At 43.5% G+C, this 22,146-nt stretch overlaps 1 protein-coding gene and 1 long non-coding RNA gene across 4 annotated transcripts in view; one reads left to right on the top strand and one right to left on the bottom strand.

Moving 5' to 3' along the window:
* Nucleotides 1-22,146, bottom strand: part of arb2a (ARB2 cotranscriptional regulator A) — a 149,535-nt gene that overhangs the window by 97,945 nt on the left and 29,444 nt on the right. The gene's annotated exons all lie outside the window — the stretch shown is intronic.
* Nucleotides 20,710-22,146, top strand: part of LOC138621687 (uncharacterized) — a 32,134-nt gene continuing 30,697 nt past the window's right edge. The window contains exon 1 of the long non-coding RNA XR_011310954.1: nt 20,710-20,858. This is a non-coding gene — a long non-coding RNA (uncharacterized lncRNA). The remainder of the gene's footprint in view (nt 20,859-22,146) is intronic.

The following is a 22,146-nucleotide window of genomic DNA, read 5'->3' as shown; positions in this document are numbered from 1 at the left end:
CTTCTTTTCATGCTCGCATTTACATTTCTTTCTCTCTGTTTTCTCTCATTTCTTCCTGTCTCGCTTCTTCCGACCAGACTATTTTCAGCACCTTTGTGAAAGAATAGATGTAAAAGCACTCACAGAGACATTGTTGAGTAACTCACTCAGTGAAATGCCAAAGCCAGTTTATGTGTCAGTTATTTACCATACTTAAAGTCTGTCAATTTGGTTCAGCCACTATCCATGCTCAATGGTGGATCAAGCGTTTGTGTCTAGACAGACATTACCACACACACACACACACACACACACACACACACACACACACACACACACACACACACACACACACACACACACACACACACACACACACACACACACACACACAATACGTTGACACACAGAGTTTGGACGCCTGCTTCATCTGCTCTCAGCACGACACACACAGAGGGAGGTGTAGAGTTGGGGGTGGGGGTTGCTAGATTGGGGGTGGATGTGGCATTAATCACCGTCCAGGTGGAAATTGTCAGAGCTATCGATTGTGCAAGTAAATGTTACACAAGTCATTTGTCAACTTTTCTCTTCTTTCTTTTTTATGCAGAAGAGCACGCATTGGCCAAGTCACAGACACTTTCACTTAGTAGTCATCCAAATACACAAATGTTTCTGAAAAGGCATCTTGCACAAACTTGGAAAAAAAAGAAAAAAAAAACCTGAAACCGGAATAAGAAAAAGAGTCATGTTTCAGCCCACACTGTTTTTTGGGCAGATTATTAAATCAGTTGCATAACCCATTAACAATGTTTCCACTATACCTCAATATTAGAGCATCAAACATGTGCTTGCCACAGCAAAGGAAATACAGTAAGCAGTAAGAGTCTTCAGTCCGCAGAGGGAAGGCTATGGGGAAATAAATACAGCAGGCCTACTCTGATGCCGTTAGCATTTTGATTTATACATTCTATATTGTCTCCCCTAAGCATACACATGTATTTTTAATGAGGGCACAGAGAGATATAGATCATGGAATGATAGGTGCCTCCCTATCCGCCTGCCTAACTATTTAATGTATAAATCAGGGGGAGAGGTGAACAGAGAGGGAAGGGCAGGGAAGCTACAAAAAGAGGAAAGAGAGGAGGACTGGAGGTGTCCCTGGAGCAACCCTGTCCTGAAGGCCACTAATAATGGTGCATGGAAGGAAGAAAGACAAAGCCTGAGTTCAATGGAAGTGGGAAATATATAATGCTAAATGAAGATGATTTTTATAATTATGCTGTTTATACAAGTATTTCCCTGCTACTCAAATGATAATAATGGCACTAAATGGCTGAAAAGTCTGTGTTTTTTTTAGTTTGACTGAAGTAAATAAGTTCCACCACCATGTGAATTATTAAAGAGCGCTGTCGATGAATGTTTCTACTTCACCATCTGGACAGGTAGTTAGTGGCCTTGATACACCAACACACACACGGCGGGTGCGAGACGCAAGGCCATATGTACAGACTGAGCCAGCCGGGGTCAATGGCAGGACACATCTAAACATTGCAGACACATGTATCACATGTATCACATGTATGCCTGCATGCGCATTCACAGACCTAGGCACATACCCATTACCATGGTAAAATAACACACGAGCACGTGTGTATTCCATGGTACGGAGAAAATACATTTCAGCACATCTGTCTGGTAAAATAGAAATAACCTCCCATTACAGGTTGACAGTTGCTATGTAACATGTGTCATTTCATGTGCCTTTTCGCAAATAATGACAGAACAGATCCTGAAAAAGCACAATTCCAAATCCAGATTTTCACGGCTCTGTCGTGTTGAAAAAAAGGTGTAGGTGTGCTGCATTGGGTGTCATTTACCAATAATCGGCAGTGTGCTGATGAATAATGAGACTATGCTGTTGCGCCAAGCATATTAATCTTACTGAACATCACAGGACCACTATGACCTCAAAGGGCCAAAGGTCAAAGAGGAGTCCCTTCCCCTCTGCCCTGTTATTGTGACCCAGGAGGGACAGCCACAGAGAGAACTGGTGGTCCTGCCAATGTAGCTGACCAGTGCTGTGAGATGTGTGTGATATTTCATGTTAAGTGTGACCTTTCATGAGATTAAATTTGCTATCTCGTATGTGTAAAATATTATTTTTTATTTGCAGTGATATTGAACACCGCTAGATTGTAACAGGGTACAATCAGCAATAAACCTAAAGGCCACAGTATTAGCACACAGCCCCACAACCACAAAGACACACACACTCCAACCATCCAAGAGTCTGACCTCTCTCTAAGTGGAGCTGCACCACAGGTCCATGAGTCAGAGGAGGTCGCTACAGCCAATCACGAGCTGTGTTTGAAGTGTGAAGGGTAAACACTATGGCTGGTCTGTCCTGCCATTTGCTCTGCTTATTTTCACAGCATGTAACCTAGGAAAGAGGTGGCAGAGAATATAGTGTATCTATGTGTGTGTGTGTGTGTGTGTGTGTGTGTGTGTGTGTGTGTGTGTGTGTGTGTGTGTGTGTGTGTGTGTGTGTGTGTGTGTGTGTGTGTGTGTGTGTGTGTGTGTGTGTGTGTGTGTGTGTATATATATATACATATATATATGCATGTAAATGTCTGTGTTCCAGTACATTTTCCATAGTGTCATTACCACATGGCTGGGTTTATGCTTCACAGCACACACATGGGGCTACGCATGTATGTTGGAATCCCCTTCATCCTCTCACCATACAGTCAAATACACATAAAGAAAGCCATGCTGTGGCAACTAGAGAAACCATGCATGGAGAAAGAGACATTTTCTTATTAACCTGATATAGCCTTCAAAAATGGTGGAAAGCAATTAACCATAGAAATCGTACACATCCTCTTGCTCCTAAGCTCTTTCTCACACACAGACCACCCTCAATCCCACCGCCACCACAATCCTCACTAGAAGCCCTTTCAAATCTACTACTTTTTTTAAGACCACCTGTTGTCTATTATTTTTACATACAGCTTTTCTCATAAATCATAACACTGGGTAATTAATCAAGCTGTCAAAACAAGGACCGGAGGTCACCTGGAGGGGTCGGAGGTGGTTGCAGGGCCGATGGAGGTCAGGGTCACACCGCATTCCTCATTATCAAGTTGGGATGGGAGAGGGGCCAGGCAAACAAAAGCGAAAGCAGATGGAGGGGAGGGGGTGGGGGGGGCAGATGAAAAAGAGTGCTAGAGAGACAGAGAGAGAGAGAGAGGAGAAATTGACAAAGAAAAGTGAAAGAAGCTGTCAGCTGCCTACAGATGAAGACAGGGGAGGTGATTCTAAGATGGGAGACATCACATGAAGAGGTGGAAAAAAAAAAAACGGGAAGAGGAAAAAGGAAAGAGGCACAAAAAAAAGAACAAAAGAAATCTGCAAGATGTTTCTACTGTATAGACCTGAAATTGGCTGCAGCAAGAAGAAAGAAAAAAGGAGGAGGTAGGGTGGTGTTGCTTCTTCGATGAGAAAATAGGGAATCAGCTGTGGAAGTATGATTGTTATCTCGTTCTCTTTCCGAGTGTGTGTATGTGTGTGTGTGCTAGGGGGGTGGGAGGGTGGGGGTGGGGGGGTGGGTGATGAGGCAAACTGATATCTCTCTCAGAGGAGTGTGTATCGTTGTCTCAGTGGGTTGAGACTCAGTTCAGAGACAGGACCACGGGCCTGGAGTGGCATGTCACCGACTCCACAATACACACTGCTGATTAGATCGCAGTGATTAGACTGGCACATACACATAAAGATGCACACACGGGAATAAATGCCCACAGACAGACAAAAAAATCAGACCATATACGCAGTCTCTTCTCAAGTTATTGCTGTGGCCATAACTAGGCAAGTTATCAGGTTTTTAATAGGTTAATGTTTACTTGCATCTTTGTGGCTCACTTAGTAATATAAGCTACATTACGCGTGGCAATAAATGTAATGACAATAAAGTCAAATGAGTTGATCATGACAAGTTTCTTTATGTTGAGTGTGAATATGTTATGTGAAGTTACGGACGCACAATCAACAAAATTAAAAATTAAACACATGAACACACGAGATGTGATGAAATACCGGGGACAACCAGAGTGACGAAGAGAAGAAAAGATTAAAAAAAAAAAAAGTATAAAAAAAGAGAACAATTTAAAAAGTGCAAATGCCGCGGAACTCATGTTTGCATCCCCCTCCCCTGCGTCAAGCATGAATTCTCAGGCGTGGCTTGCTCTATCAAAAACATCACTCTTGAATGAGGCAGCGACTATTGCGCAAAATTAGCTGTCACCCTTTCCTCAAAATCTTTGTTAATCTTGTTTCCAGTGTTTGCGGATTTATCAGCACATGCATCAATGTCAGCTCCTTGGTTACTGAGCCGCACTACTTGGGAGAAGATATAATTAAAAATGTTTGGGTGTGGGGGGCAGAAGGGGGTGGTTGCTGCGGAGCGGGAGCGCTAGGAAAGACAGGGCGGAGTGGTGTCTGGGAGGAGGAAGGTGAAGTCTTCCTCTCGTCTCGTAGTTTCCCCTGGGAGCCCGTGGAACACAAAGCCAGTGATAACAGACAAACGGGCTCGGCCGTGCCGCTCTTCCTCTCCTCTCGCTCTGTTGCTCACTCTGTTATCACTTGGGTCAGCGTTTGCAGCTATCTCTTTAATGACACTAGTTCCACTGATCTGGCTGTGGTCAGGAAACTGGTCTTATTGTTAACAGCCGCTTGACACAGAGGAAAACAACAGCCAAATGCATTCATTTAGTGATATCACGGCCTTAACAACAATTTGATGGACAACTAATCTATCCAGAGGCTTTCACGCATGCCCATCGTGGGTGTGTGGACATTATGCACGGACGTTATTTAGGAGAAATAACTGTGGATACTTTTTTTTTTTTTTTTTTTAATGGACGCACATATTTAGTGCAACTGGAATTCTGTGATTATTTAATTATCTGTTTGCATGTTCGCTGACTTAAACTAAAACACTTTGACATCTGGAGGGGTGGTGATGAATTACACTGTGCCACCACAGCTTGATCCTTGATGTATTTCCAGCACATCTCTTATTATCATGTGGCTTTTCAAAAACCATCACTTGCCCGTCCAACTTGTGTCAAGGGAGAGGGGACATCATGCATTCGAAATTCAACGTGCAAGTCTCCCCTGCTAACTCAAAGATGCACACACACGCACTCACGCACAAAACCACACACACACGTATCCCTGTGGGAGTGGCGCCGAGACATCCCAGAGAGCCGTGCCACAGTGCCAGCAGGTTTCAAGGGAGTGTGGACAGAACTATGTCCGTGGACATGACAGCTCGGGAGGATGTCAGACACATGTTTAAAACATAGCGCAGAAATGCAAATCCCTTACAGTTTGAGATGACACCTACTGTAGTGGCCCTCTGTCTTTCTCCAAAGATTGGGGTGTCAATGAATGCAACAACTGTGTGCCGGTGTGTGTGAGTATCTATCACAGAACTTGGAAAAAAGAATATAGTTGTGCGAGTCGACCGTGGCCACACACGGTATGGCTGTTCACATCATAGCAAGCATCACCATGCAAGTGGCCATGCTAGCAGGAGGGGGTTAGATAATAGGATTTTCAGAGAGGCACCTTTCGAAGAGTTAATTCTCCAGCCTTTTCCTACATCATGGTGAGGACTGCAATAAAAGTCCAGGTAAGCTCACCAGTGTTTGGGACAAGAACTTGGCTGTCTGCTGGCAAAGGCCTTTCTCTGCTATGGGACAGCCATGCAGGGTGATTGGTACGTTGGCCCCGGCCTTAACTTCTAATCGTGCTTCATATGATATGTCAACCCGGAGAGCATAGCTTCTCCTCTTCTGGTTCTTCACCCTCCCTCCTTTTCTCCTCCATCCAGACCTTTAAGTGCAGTCTGGCAGGTTTGGCTAGGAGGTCGCGTATTCCCCCTCTTCATTAGTGAGAAAATGGACTCTGGTAAACGCTTGTTAAAGCCCTTACCTACACTCTCCCAGTTAATGGGAGTGATCCATTTGTGTCCGTTTCTGCCTGACAAGGCTTTACTGGAAGATTAATAGTGCGGTGTCAGGCCACGGCCACCCTCTGTCCCGTTCTCATTTCCTTTCTTCTGGGACGGACACATGCAATAATGGAGCCCCGTCTTTTGTTGTAACACCGTGATTAGCAAGGGAGAAAAAAAGCACAGGAATGACAGAAGAGGAGAAAGAACGGAGGAGAGAAGAGGAAAACAAAAGGAACGTAAAAAAAAAAAAAGAAAAAAAAAAGCGCTTTCTTTCACGACCTGGTACAAGTGTAGGTTTTAAGGTTGTGAATTAAAGGCACTTTACAATGACAGTGATATTATTAATTAAACTCACCGTGAGGTGAAGAGATCTGTAATGAATCACTTATGGATATTTCCTCTGTTTTAAGGCTGGCTTTATCTTGGTATGATCCAAAGAGGTGTTGGAGTTGATGATGGGATGTATAATAGAAAAAGAGACAGAGAAAGGGAACACCAGGGGAGAAATAATAAAGACAGAAAAAAGACAGCGAGAGAGACTGAAAGAAAAGAGTGGGGAGAAGTCCTTAAAAGGCCACCCAGGGTTTTGTCCATCACCCAGGCCCCCCAGCCATCCCTCTTCCTTTTGGGGATGACACTGTCAAGTGCTCCGTCCCTTCACTGGGTGAACAGGACAATCGCTCTTAATAATTACACGGATATTCCCGGGAAGTCTGTTCTGTCCACCAAGAGCAGTTCTCTTCAGATGAGAATCCCATAGAGGAACAGGCCTGGAAATGTGCCATATAAATGTAGAATTCAAATCTAGACACTATACTTTATTTTGTTTTGTGTTTTTTCTTTGTGTTTTATCTCTCTGGGTCTTTTCTCTCTGGTGATTTCTCTGATGGGCAGACCAACAATCTGGTAAACACACAAACAGACACAGACAGGCGACCTGCATCACAACCCCCTCCTCACTACATCACAGTTGGTGCCAACGGAGAGCAGGGTGTTTCTCAAAGCAGAGGATGGGGGATTGGGGCTGGTGGTGTCTCATTAAATTCTTGGGATTGTCTAATTGTCTTTCGTGGACCTCCGAGAGACTAGTACATTATACTCATTGCAATTAACTAAACAAAAGAGCCGAACCGCCCAAGCACTGGGGACAAGGCTGGCTAGGGGGAGCAAGCTGTCCAGCCAGGACCAGTACAACAAAACACAAACACATATACACCAGAAGTGAGTGCGGAGAAACACTAAAGAACAAGAGAAAAGATATGAAGGAGAGCAAAAAAATGAAGGGGGAATAAAAGAGGAGGGGATGAGTGAGGACTCAGACAGATCTTGGGATTGGCCAGATGTCAGAGTCGGGTGGGAGGTTGGGGTGAGACAGGGTGAGGAAAAAGAGGAGGAGGGTGTCTGTGCTCATTTGAGACGCACCTTTGTGCTGGACCTGTCTTGTTTACTGCACTACAGCTTAGCAGTGCGAGGGTCCTATTCAGGGTCCAGGCCTTTCAGTAGGTACTGAAGGACCCCTTAAGCCCACTTAACTACCATTTTCACACACTCTGCCTGCTCTCCTCTTTGTCCTTGCCTCCATTACATCAAACGCAGGAACAAAGGCGGGGAACAGAAACTGGGGCTGGCAGAATGGCGGCCATCACAAATATTAATTTGAAAAGGTGTTGGAGAGTAGAATCTACTTTTATGCACAAGGACAACTTGGGATTTTTTTTCTCCACCATGTGGGGGGGCTCTTTGGGGGCCGCAATGAGCTTGGTTTTCAGGCTAAAGGGGAGGCTGAGGACTTGCAGCACAATTATCCAAGAATAAGGGGCTTGAGACATGGCACACTGCTAAAGACCCGAGAACACGGGACACATGCACGCGCATTGCCTATTAAATACGCTCCCAACATTAGTTATTAGGCAAAGCAACAAACTCAAAGAACACTACTGTTAAATTACTATTAATCAAGAAAATATACATGATTTAAACAAATAAAAAAAACAGTACAGCATACATAAACCAAAAATTGTGAGGTAAGAACAATAGTAACAAAATGTCATAATATTGAGATGTTTGAAACAGCACTTTCATTCAGACACACTTGACTGAAGCATATTTGCTGGCAAGTAAATGGGATTGTAAAACTGACCTTGAATTGAGTGGTGGAAAGATAATTGTCTGAACTAGATGTAATCCACAGTCCATCGCTCTTATTGCTATTAGCTCAGAAACACACACAAGCTGCACACACAAGCTGCACACACACATTCACACAGGTGGAAGGCGCATGCGTTCTCTGTGGAATGCAGTTTTTGTCGGATCACATGAGAAAGTGGGGTGAAAAGTTTACGCTGCCATTACCCATCAGAAGAAAAGTGTGCATGCCTCTTTCTGACTCTCTCACACACACACACACACACACACACACACACACACACACACACACACACACACACACACACACACACACACACACACACACACACACACACACACACACACACACACACACACACACACACACAGTTCAGGGAGTCATGGACAGGTTAGTGGTATCTCGAAAAGCCCATCCTGTTTGTATGGATGGTGAATCACTAATCTGCAGGATACAAGCGCTGCTGTCCCGCCCCCACCTCTATCTCAGTCTGCCCACACTCCAGGTCTCGCTGTTGGTCAAACCAAACGCCGGCGAGCCCTGGCCCTGGCTCTCAGCAGGCTGGCTCTCACCCAGCTACTCTGGCTGACCCTGCGAACATGTGGTCAACTTGGGCACGGCAGACGCTCAACTCTCAGGTGTGGGAATGTGGGGATGGAAAGGAGGTTGAAGTATGAGGGGAAATAGGACACAAGACTGGCTCAACACCTTACTTTAAACAGATCTGTGCTGCTTAAACATAAAAAAAAAAGTATATACAAGAAAGCTGCAACACCTTCTCCTAACATGCTGAGTTCAAATGTGTATATTTCAGGGTTCTTTACTCTCTGTTTGGTACCACAGTGGAAGACAGGAAGCTGCTGTGTTTGCTCACAATTACCAGCATGTGCCGAAGCACAGGACCTGTCCACTCACTATAAATACTCCTGAGAGGGAGGCAATGCAGGAGAGGACAGAACTGCCTCAGCCAGAATCAAAACCGAGCCACTTGAATGGAGGAGGGACACTCCTTTCACCTGTGCACCATACCCCTTACAAAACATACACACTTACAGTTACTCATAATTTGATTAAAATGCATACCTAAGGTGGTTTCACTAACATTACAGGAGTGACAAAGAGACACAAGTGAAAGAGAGAGCCAGAGAGAGCTTTAAACACAAATTAAAAAAACAGTCCCCAGGTGTCCAGTAAAAGTAGGGACTTTGTTTTAATTTCATCTACCACACACTGAGGCTTAAACATTTCATACAACTGATTTGCTCCCAAGCTTCAAGATACATAAATAAAAATTAAGAAACACAGAGGATCCAGCATGAAAATAAACACTTTTAGAGAAATGAAGCAACTACTGTGTAAACAATAGAAAATAAAAAGGGGATAAAAATGATTAACTTTTGTTGTCTTGCTCTTTGAGTTTCCAGATGGATGAATACCAGACTAGCAGACAGACAGAGAGATCACAGACAGATAGATATGAGCAGTTCATTTGACCAAATTCCTGTCCACTTGACATTTACTAACACAAGTAGAAAGATTCTTTTCCAAACAGCAAAATTTAGTAGAATCCAGGCAGGTTTAACTGTTTCTAAGATTCACTTTCAGAGTAAATGTTCTTCAGCTTACGGATAGAAGGTAAATGGGAAGTGAGGCAGTGTCTATGTGTGTGTGTGTGTGTGTGTGTGTGTGTGTGTGTGTGTGTGTGTGTGTGTGTGTGTGTGTGTGTGTGTGTGTGTGTGTGTGTGTGTGTGTGTGTGTGTGTGTGTGTGTGTGTGTGTGCTGTTTGTGTGTCAGATGCAGGTTAGAGAACAAGATGCTCGAAAAAGGGAAGAAGAAAGTCTGAGGTTTGAGGATACGACCACAGAAGTGCATCTCCAGGGAGGAGTGGTGGGTGTTTCGATGACAAAGCCATCTATTTCCATAGGCTCTCAGTGCCTGATCTCGCTCTAGTCCCTCAGAGCCACGGCATTGATCTGGGAAAACAGTGTGTGTGTATGTGTGTGTGTCTGCATTTATCTGCTCACATCCTTCCAAAGTTGATGTTACTCCATTACAGCTGGTATGCTGTGGTACAATTTCTTATCCATCTGCATTTTTATAGACACTGCATCGGACACAGACGACTGAATAGCCACCTGTACATTAACAAGTACCTAGCATCACTGTATTTTAGCATTTAAGCAGGTAACACCTGCAGGGGGAGATGAGGGAAGAGTGGAGAAATGGAGCGATAGCCTGGAGGGACATCGAGACGAGGGATGTAACAGGAGTTGAAAGATGAAAACAGTGTGATAGTGGGAGCTGAAGATCACCATGAAGGTAGAAATTAAAACCATGACTTCTTATGATAATTTGAAATATTATTATCTTATATATATATGGGTGTATAGTATCTCATATAGATAGATAGATAGATAGATAGATAGATAGATAGATAGATAGATAGATAGATAGATAGATAGATAGATAGATAGATAGATAGATAGATAGATAGATAGATAGATAGATAGATAGATAGATAGATAGATAGATAGATAGATAGATAGATAGATAGATAGATAGATAGATAGATAAGAAGGCAGCAAAAGGGACTGAGGGAGACGTTGTTGATCTAGCCTGACAGTATACTGCCACCTATCTCTCTGATCTGGTACAACAGTCCGTGCTCTTCACACATCTGTCCTAGGATCTGTCGCTCAAGTTTCAAATTATTCAGAAAAACACAACCATAAGAAAGGCAAGATCTGAGGCAGGGAAATGATAAAAGCCCTAAAGAGATTACATGCAGACAGTGACAGTTTTTGAGAGAGAAGGATAGGGAGATTGGGAGAGGAAAAAAAAAAAAAAAAGAAGAGAAATATCAGGTCTGTTTCACAAAGCCTGTTGTATCAAAAGGTAGCATAGCAGCCTGGAGCAAACGTCTGCTCACCTGCCAGCCCAGTCTGACCGAAACTCTCTCTCTCTGTCTCTCTCTTTCTGGCCCTCACCCGCATCAAACACATGAACTGCCAAATGCACACAAAAGCAAATTATCAGTTTTCATTTCATTTAATTAACATCAAACGAACAAACGAAGTCATACTTGTGCATGCATTTCAAAACATAGATAAGCCCCTTTTGTAACCCCCAACACACTGCTCCTCTCATCAATATCAGCATCAATCTAGTTTTGGATTTACCCGGCTGGGGAACAGGGAAGGCTGCTGAGCTGGGCTACCACCCTGGTTCATATGCAGGTTCCAGTTCATCCACAGTTCATGCATACTCTCATCTTTTTGAAGCAGCATCCCATCCCATCAGCTCAGGATCATGATTATTCAGGATCGAGAAGAGAAGCGTGGCATGCCATCAATATAATATCTGCCCTTCTCCCTCCCTCACTGTCTCTGTGTTTTTTTGTTTTTTTTAACAAACTCAAAACTCCCTTGGAGCAGTAACACCGCAGCATTTAAACTCATGTTCTGACCCCATGTGTAGATCCATGCCAAGTAATAATTTGTCTCTCGTTCTCATTTTGCAGCACCTCCCTGGTTTCACGTTGCCTTAAGCGTTGAACCTTTAACTATCCAATTTGACTAACTTTGTGGATCTTGCATCAAAGTTAAGCATGAATATTTAAATTCTCCACATCTGTAGATGTACCTCATGTATTATTAATTCCTGGACATTAAACAGACAAATACGAGCATGGAAATAGGCATCTCTTGTCCCGAATAATTCTGAACTGATTTTACCGTGGATTAATTAGGGTTAATGCAGCTGGTGCACACACACACAGAAGGAATAAAAGGCAGAGTTTATACTACCTTACATTCTAGCAGCTATCTGACATTGTTATCCAATATTTATGGCAACCTGAAAATGAGAAATCATGGCTCCTCACATGGTTTCACCTACTCTAGCTTTAAAGCGTTACCACCTGGAAGAGCACAGCTTTGGCCCCGTGATAAAAATGTGGGGATTATCATCAGATAACTTGTTCTATAAATTGGCATCAGCTCATTAGTAAGACGTGAGACTCCTAAAGTGAAAAACTGAAGTTCTGACACATACAGCTCAAGACAACGGGACTTTCTTTTCCCCTGAATATTCCGACTCGGGTTCCCCACCAGCAAGCCAGCTTGCTTTACCTGCACTGCCACCCACTGCCAACATATGCCACTTCCAAACACAGGTGGAACTTCACACACACACACACACACACACACACACACACACACACACACACACACACACACACACACACACACACACACACACACACACACACACACACACACACACACACACACACACACACACACACACACACGCACACTTTGTTCTTCTCATCTGGCCTCCTCCTCTTCCTGTCTTTCTTTTAATCTGCAGGAGATGAGTTCACCAAGAAGTCAGCAGGACATACAAGAGTTGCACCTCCAGAGTCCCACACTTGCATACACACATGTACATGCAAAGCTACAGAGACACACAGCAGGATGGTGCAGAATGAGGAACAAGGCAAGGTGAAGGTAGGACGCATCAGCACTTTAAATTAGCCAATGGTACAGGGAACAATTTGACATCAGGAGCCCCCTTCATGTGCTCCCATAGGAGTGAGAAAAATAAAAGAACATGAACAAGTGCACCATTCTCTAAGTAATATTTGTAAAGAAAAATGAAGAAAAAAAAAAAAAAAGCTATTAATTTAGATTCTTACATATGTACGAAGATGATTGATATAATAATATTTGTTTCAAAAATGCTGGTGGGCTGAATGACATAAGTGGTTCAAAAGAAAAAGAGCGATGGTTGAACAAATGGGAGAGAAAAGATATAGAGAGAGAAAGAAAATAAGAATGAGGGAGAGAGATCTGTATGTAGGTTATTGCAGTCTCACTGCACCACTCTTGAATTTCAAACAAGAGAGCAGAGAGCAGAGGAGTGGAAAGGGAGGAAAGACAGCGAGGCGGCGGGGCGAGAGATCGAGCAGCAAGCTAACACTGGAGGCTAACAGGAGGCAGGCAATGGAAGTGGTTATTAATGAGATATCTTAACTAAAGAGGGGCAACAAAGAGGAAGACATGATATAGATGAAGACAACAGAGAGGCATGGACGTGGAACAATGAACAAGGACTGCTGGTAGACACCCAAAAGTGGCTGAAGACGTGAATGAAAGGCTATGAAATATCTACACAAATTAAGATGTGATTTTATAGATACATTCCCTCAGTCAGACTGTGCATGCTGCTATAAGTTATCTGTGAATTATATTGTTTATTTTGTATGTGCGCAAGTATGCAACTCCACTTTTCCACAAGTGTAATGTGCGCATTTGTACATTCTCCAATGTGTTGTTTAGAAGTGTATTTATTCACGTTTGTGTGCATCAAGGTGTTACTGTGTTCAAGTATAAGATTGTTGCATGTGTATGCGTGTTAGGCTGCAGCATCTCTGTAACTGCTGGTGTATTAGAGGGCCAGCTCTTTGATCTGGGGGCTGTACCGGGCCTCAGCACTCGCTGCGCAGGGTGGTCTCCCATCATGCTCGGCTGATCACAGCCGCAGCTTCACTATTGGCTGCCTGGCAGGCCCTCCCATCAGCCTCGATGCTACACGCCTCTGACAACTTCATTAGCCAAATTCAACCCTCTACTCTGCTATACTCAGCTTTGCCAGCAACAGGAAGCAAGCGCTGGTACAACTGGCACACAACCAGATCAGTTCAGGGAAGTCTCTTCCACAAACAAAAAAAAGATGACACAAAGGAAAAACAAATACAGATAAACACATTTGGTTGAAGGTAATAGTTAATATGATCGCACATTTGCATTGCCAATAATTTCCCCCAATTCTCAAAAAAAGTGTACAATTAACAAAGGCTCACTTTTGTATTTTTGTGTTTTGTACTGTAATGTTGCATTCAGTGATGTGTAGTACACCTTTAATAGCAGGCTACTTGATGTTGGTTTTTTTATCTGATGAGTGAGGCAGGAAGAAGATGGGCTAGAAAGAGGAATGGATTTTAATATGTTGTCTTCTATTATATGGATGTTATAAATGTCTCTTTTTCTTGTTCTCTCTCGCTCACAAGCCTGTACTCGGAAAACGTGAGAATACAAGAATATAGGATGCAGGTGTGTAGGTCTGAGTGTGCAGTTTTGTTCTTCTCTTTATATTATTCACCGATGGGCTTTAGGGAAACGTCAGGTGTATCTACAGTGTACAGTATGCTATTGTTAACAATTTGCATTTTTGTTCTGTTGCACAAGAACTTGCAAAAACAATTAGCTTTTTTCTTTGTCTTTTTAGACCCAGCTAAAAGCGAGAGGTTTTCTTAATGCTTCATATGTGAATATAAATTAAATATAGCAATAACATCACCAGCCAGTTTCAACCAATGGCCATGCCTGAAATATCAAATATGAAGACAAGAGCTAATCTCCAATGCTTCAGTTTGTCAAAACAAAATCTGATTGATGGTCCATATCATCAGTGGCCTTCAATCTTGTACAGGCATACAGGTGACACATCTAGGACAAAGCTTTTAAAACGTCTAATTTTAAGTGACAGTAGCCATAAATCTGACCCCATTGGTTGTATTTCCTTTGCAAAGTGTCTGTAGCATTCTTGCACTTCAGTTTCCAGGCCACTCACAACTTTTTGTCCTGCGGTTCACAGAGATTACGGAGTGAGCAACCGTGCTTCTTCTCAGAACAACAGCTTTCATGTAAATCCACCTGGCCAGCACTTTGGACTGATTAGATTTCCAGGTTGCTGTACAAGACAGGTACTTGTAATACTGGGGTTGGGTAGCCGGTAGAGCAGGTAATCCAGGTTTACCACCATTGTAGCTCAGTGGTAGATAGGTGAACTATTGAACCCTGTCCCTGCAGCTAAAGCTTGGTAGTGTAGCAGGCTAATTAGCCGGTCACAGGGATGAGGAAAAAAAAGAGAGATACCTCTCTCTTCTTCCCCCACGCCGCTTCTACTTCTTTTCATCTCTCATTCATGAGCCCTTGGTGGTGCCCTTGGCATTGGGTATGTAAACTATCATTTCATACCATCACACAGACTCAGGATTGGCATTATAAAACCGTACTACAGGTTGCATAATGAGCACACATCTTAATGAAGTTGTTTCAGAGGTGATGCTGTGTGGAAAAGAAAAACAAATGATTATTTCGCAATTCTGGAGACCCATTTTATTCATTGTGAATTTAAATGCAATTTGTTGGATGTTATTTCAAAGACTTGGAGACTGTGATGTCTCCATAAAAAAAAAGTAAATCATAACAATATTAATCTTCAAATCCTTTACGGAATACCTCGTCCATCATTTGACAAGAGTCAAACATTCAAAAGCTCTTGTTACGCAGCATCCAAACTCAAACCACTTCTTGTGGACAACTGCTGATTCCTACTTGTCAGATGTGAAGAAATGCTGTTTAAAAAAAAAACGTGGTTGTATATCATTGGAAACCAAAAATATTTGGATTCTGGGCTTTTGATCAACTGCAAAAAAGGATTTTGATAATATTACTACGGGTTCTGAAACATAAGGATCTTTTTCCTACAACTTTTTGATACTTAATGGTATCAAAAGGTATACTGTGTACAGAATTGATAGTATCAAAAAATTATTAATTAACTAAAGGAGCAGCTTGTAGGATTTATTAGCATGTAGCAGTTAGGCTGCAGATTGCAAACAACTGAACATCCCTCGCCCCACCCTCCCCTTCCAAGCATGTACGAAAATCGACGATTGGCAGTTAAAACTTGCATAAAATGCAAAAGGCCTACGTGAGCCAGTGTTTGGTTTGTCCATTCTGGATTACAGCAGAAACATGGCGGTGCAACATGGCAGGCTCGGTTGAAGAGAACCTGCCCCCTATATAAAGATGATGGTCATTATAAGCTAATTAAACCACAACTATTCTTAGTTTCAGGTGATTATACACCACTGAAAACAGAATAATGAATGTCATATTCCTTTTCTGGCAACAGATCCCTCCACAATCATTAACACTGAACCTTTCAGCACATCAGATTACAACTTTCTGTGCATCTGACATTTTCTTTTACCCAGTCTCTCATTCAGCTATTCTATTAATCAAGAACAAAGAAGTGAAATACCCAACCAAGAAAGGAATGCGTGTTCCGGCATTTACAAGCAAAAAGATGGCTGGATGGATGGCTGAGACAGAAACTCAATCCCGCCTCCCGCTGAGGGAGAGACGAGCGCTGGCTGTCGACAGGCACGCCACCTGACTACCACACAACTACTGATTTGAAACGACAAGTCAAGAGAAGTCAGGAGTAAATAAGAGAGATCGACAGAGAGTGAAAAATAGAGGGAAAGACAGAGAGAGAAGGGTAATAGATTTGAGAGTGTTTTTGGGGAGTAAACAGATGGAGTAAACACAGCACGAGGGAAACCAGGGGACTCCCACCGAACCCGCTTAATGTGTCACTGACACTGCAGAGCAGAATCAACAAAGTGCTCTGAGGGCAACATGCACGCACACACACACACACACACACACACACACACACACGCACGCACGCACGCACACACACACACACACACACACACACACACACACACGCACACACACACACACACACACACACACACACACACACACACACACACACACACACACACACACACACACACACACACAGTTCACCAATTGGCAGGATGCTGGGACCCAGAGCTCCTATCCAGAGCAGTGACAGGCACATGGAGAACAAGCTGGCTGACAGCACTTGACAACTCCTCCGTGGAAAAGAAGAGCAGCATCTCCTACTCTACTTTATGACTGTGGCTTTAACAAGAGGCTTCAATATGAGCTTGTGGAAAATACAGTCAAATTTTCGAAAATCTTCTAAATATTAAGTGTGAAATACCAGCCGATGTTGAGGAATAGCCACACCTTCTCTCATCTACAAGTTATGCGCTAAACCTCATCCTCGCACCCATCTGTATTGCTTCTCTCTACAATTTCTTCCATGCCCCTAGACCTGCTCACACGCCCAAACTCTGCTGCTGTGTGCCAGCATACCAACAGGCCTGTAGGCCTATCCAAGAGAGAGAAAACGATGAACAGAGAACGACGGAAGGTAGCCAATTAAGATCGGGTAATGGGAGAGTGAGTGTTAAGAGTGTGTGTGTGTGTGTGTGTGTGTGTGTGTGTGTGTGTGTGTGTGTGTGTGTGTGTGTGTGTGTGTGTGTGTGTGTGTGTGTGTGTGTGTGTGTGCACCAGTATGGGTGAATGCCTGACTTCAACCGGCTGTGAGTTCACTTGCTCTTATGTGTGCATGTGTGCGGTGCCACAGGCTGTGCACACAGCCAAACTTAATTTAGCAGGCCCAGGTTTTTAACACATGCCTGAAGCTAGCCAGCAAACTATAGCTAGACCGGAGAGCCAGAAGTTAACAGGCACATTGCTCTCTTAAACCCCCTGAGATCTTGTTCCCACCCTGAGGAGTGAGAGAACTCATTTAGTCATTGATGACCATCACTGTTCACTTCCTTGTGGTCATATCATTTCATCAGCCACCTCATTACAATAAAGCTTTATGGAGAACCCTCCCCCAACTTTCAAGAACCTGACAGTTGGCAGAGCTAAAAAGATGAATAGGGCCTATCCAGCATTGACAAAACTTCTGACATTGTTTGGGATTGTTCATGAAACTGACATTTTACTTGACTACTACCACTTGCATGGGTGTATAAAGTCTGACAGACTCAGATTTAAAGCCATGACTAGCTACAGAAAACAACAAACAAGGCAACTTCCAACATGTTTCTGTTTCCTTTATGTCCCAAGGAAGAGGAGCTGAGAAGACATGCTACTCTGTTTGTGTTTGGGTGACTGTGTGTGTGTGTGTGTGTGTGTGTGTGTGTGTGTGTGTGTGTGTGTGTGTGTGTGTGTGTGTGTGTGTGTGTGTGTGTGTGTGTGTGTGTGTGTGTGTGTGTGTGTGTGTGTGTGTGTGTGTGTGTGTGTGTGTGTGTGTGTGTGTGTGTGTTGCCCATGGGTAATGTATGTATGGTGCACGTGTGGCATCAGGACTGAGATGGATGTGTGAACATGAATTTTTGTACTGCAGTGGGGCATGCCCTTGACGTTGTTGTCACTGACAAAAAACACAGGCGCAGCAACAATCTGAACAGACGCACACACCTTGATCACTGGTGTGTATGGGAATTCTCGCCAGGGGACTCAACAAAACAAAACAGTGTTAGACTGTGTTACAGTCTCCAAAACAAACAAACAAATGCCAAAGTAGCAAAGCAAATAGGAACCAAATTTTCACCTGTCTGGCTCAGATGGCGTTTGTTTTCGGGATAAATAAATATTGCATAATTGAAAAGTAGATCAATTACAAATGACGGTGGCCTAAAGCTAAAGATTGTAGACTGACTATCAAACTAAATATAGAAATTGGCATGTATGTTTGTGCATGCATGCGGAGTGTGTGTCACCTTATTCTACAAGGTAATAGGCAGTCAGCTTCACAGCCAGAGCATGACCTAGAAAGTGAAACCACACGGCAAGGCACTAAATATGTCACATGGGCTCAATCATTTTCTCTCTCTGAAGACAGAGAGAGAGAGAGAGACAGAGATAGAGAGGAGGAGGAAACGGGGAGAGAGAGAAAGAGAGAGAGAGTGAAGGCTTCTACCAACTCTCTGCACTTGGAAGCTAATTAAGTCATTTGAAATAGCCACAGAGGGTACCTGTATGCAATCTAGCCAAGGCAAAGGGTTGATGAGGCTCTGTGAGGCCCCAGGCTAACTTCAAAAAGAAGGCAAAGGAAGGGAGTGAAAGAAAGAAGGAAAGGAGAAAAGGGGATGGGGGGTGAGGGGGGAGTGAAGTGGATTTTTTAATTGAAGCCCATCTTGAAGAAGAGCATGTGTCTCTCTGTCTCCTTGTGTTGTGCAGCAGGAAAAAGGTTAAGCATGCCCCCAGCAGAGTACGTCTGCACACACAGGCTCTCAATGGGGAGCAGGTGGGAAGATGCAGGGATGGAGCGGCGCAGGAGAAAGGCTCGGGATAATTGAGAGAGTTCACTGAGCGGCCATGTTGTACAGTGTGCGCGTGTGTGCCTGTGAGCACCATCAGCATTTTCACACACACTTGTCTTTCGCTTCTTAGACGCAATGTTGAACGGATACAATCATTAGTGTACACAAACTTAACTCAAATTTACAGACAGCAATGACGGATGGAAATAAGACGTGTATTAAACTGACTTTATTTTAACTAGTTACAGAATTATAATTCATTTTGCGACATTTCCACAACCACAGATGACATAAGACATCTACAGCTGTGCTTGAACAGAACACACACATCTGAGGGTTTTTGTGCCCTAACATCCATGCCCTCACCAGGGGCAAGCCTGGCAACGCCACTGACTGAACTGGGTCACACACATACATACGCACACAGTATAGACTGCGGCACTGGCAGCACGGTGATCACAGGAGAGGGCAGACAGGGGGCTGAATGTAGAGTGATTGGACTATTCTAGGTCAGCTCTCCTGACAATGCACCACTGTCTCCTAATGTGGTGGGCTAAAGGATAAAGGCTGTGTTTGGCCTGACATTATAGCTACACGTTCCAAAAGGAATATCTATCTGCTCCATAGAAATACACGCACAAGCAAAGGAACAGGGCTCACAACGACACACGGTAGGAGCTGAAAACCACAACATGCAACTACAACATGCAATAACACATACACACTTGGACGAGTGTACAAACTGACCTAGTGTACAAGACAACACATGCGTAAATGTACATGTATCTGTGGCTAAAGAGGTTTAAGAGCAAGGACGAGATCACAAGAATCTGATTCACCCCTTGGGTTTTTTTTTTCTGTGCCAGTCTAATAAAGCTGTATGCAGCAGATCTCCTCTGCAGCCTATAGAGCGAGATCAGCCTGTGGACTTCAAAGAGGTTGCAACTAGGTCACCACAAGACATTGCAGTCAGCTAGACTACAGTCTCTGGCCAGAGACATCTCACTTCTCTCTCTCTCTCTCTCTCTCTCTCTCTCTCTCTCTCTCTCTCTCTCTCTCTCTCTCTCACTCTCAAAGATATCAGTGAAATTAAAATGGATTATAGCTGCTTTTCTCTAGTCATTCCCTGGGGTTGTACAGCACCACGTCATGTTACTGTTACTGTAATGTTACTTCTTTATCACTGTCTATCACTGTCCATCTGGGTGCTCAGCAGTTTAACTAATGTTTAATTTAGACACAGAGCAAGGAAAATGGAGAAAAAGAGAGGCTGTAAGAGGAAGCGAAGACAGGAAAATCAGACAGAAACACCGAGCAGAATGCAGAAACAGCCCAATCCTCCATGGTCACACGCTGCCATCCTGATCTGTCAAAGGCCAAAGAGACTGACTCCAAAGGCTACTTTTCTGCCGTTTCGATAAAACAGCCACAGAGGCAGCCTGAGAGATTAACAGGAAACAGGAACCTTAAAAAGAAAAGAAAAAAAGGAGAGGAGGAAGAAAAACTCAAGAGGGAGAGGGAAGGGTGAGTTTGAACAAGGTCAATACGAAGAGAGAGCTGCAGGGCCACGTTGCCGCTAAGAACACTGAGCATAACACAACAACTCTGTTAACATTAGAAAACAGTCACCAACAGCTGACGATGGATACAGAGAGAGAAGGGGGGAAGAAAGGCAGGAGGACAGGGGAGGCTCACATCAAGTAAGTGAATGACACAATGTATAGTAGGCAGACACATGCATGTGCACACACACACACACACACACACACACACACACACACACACACACACACACACACACACACACACACACACACACCTACACTCACATTTACAGTATATCTTGTTCTCAGGTGATGAGGAAACCACATAAGAAAATACAATAGAGATAGGGATGGGCATTTCAAGCAAAACTACTATTCGTAATTCGCTGTGAACTACTCGATTATTCTTTGAATACAAATGTATGAAATTAAATGTACTGAATATTAGGGCCATGAAGTGTTTAGGTTCAGGTTTAGGGTTTGGCTGATGAGCGCGGTCAATAGGATGTCTTGATGGTGATATGATCATTGAAAGTGTCCTGATAATTCAAATAACATATTATAGACCAATACCCTCCGCTGGGGACACTGGAATTCAATGCCCAGCATCAGCAGCAGGCGTGTGTTGCTGTAACCAAAGTTGGCTGTGAGTCAACGCCACATACTGCATGCTATAATGTACGCACTTAAATTGAATTCAATATGTAATTAAGATGTTTTTATTTTTTCAAATGTAGACCAAACAAACCTATTCATCACAAGGGTGAAATATTAGGAATCAAAGCTTTGAAATAAGAGTGCATCTACTGCCTACTTCTGTGTATGTGTGGATCTAGGTTTTACAGCAGCACTACGCTCACTTCAAAGATCACTGTAGATGCTGCTGCACCCTTCAGTTAACTGATGAACAGTAACATGCCAGAGTCTTCCTGGTGACAAGCTACACTGTTCTCAAACAGGATGTGCTTGTTTTGTTTTTACTCCAGTCTGTCTGCATTTGTCTTCCCTCCAGTAAGGGTGTATGACTTTCTGTGTGTGTGCGCGTGTGTTCTGTCACTGTTTCCGAGTGTACGCCATGGTTTACCGTGTTGTAAGCTTAGGTAGACGTTCGTTTGAGTGACATTGGGGGCGACAGCAGCACAGTGGCATATGGTAAGCGCCTGCTAACCGCTAAAACTTGACATTAGTGCAAACAAGTCAGCCAAGTGTGACATAGTGTGCTCCTGAGAGAGTTAAGGGATACGGTGTCAGCATGCGGTGGGATAATAACACCTATCACAAGCACCATATCACCAGATAAAAGGGAGAGGAGCCAGACCAAACGTACAGGTTGGTGTGGACTCAGATGAAACTGATGACAAGCGACACAGAAAAGTAATGGACAAATCATATCAAATGTAAACATGTGTTGCATGGTTGTGCAGTAAAAAGCTCAATCTCAGGA

The sequence above is a fragment of the Brachyistius frenatus genome, unplaced genomic scaffold (genome assembly GCF_029030835.1).
Source record: "Brachyistius frenatus isolate BFR_SWC_R1_liver_20210118 unplaced genomic scaffold, ASM2903083v1 Contig_31, whole genome shotgun sequence".
NCBI classification, from domain to species: domain Eukaryota; kingdom Metazoa; phylum Chordata; class Actinopteri; family Embiotocidae; genus Brachyistius; species Brachyistius frenatus.
This window is presented reverse-complemented; position numbering and strand designations above follow the sequence as displayed.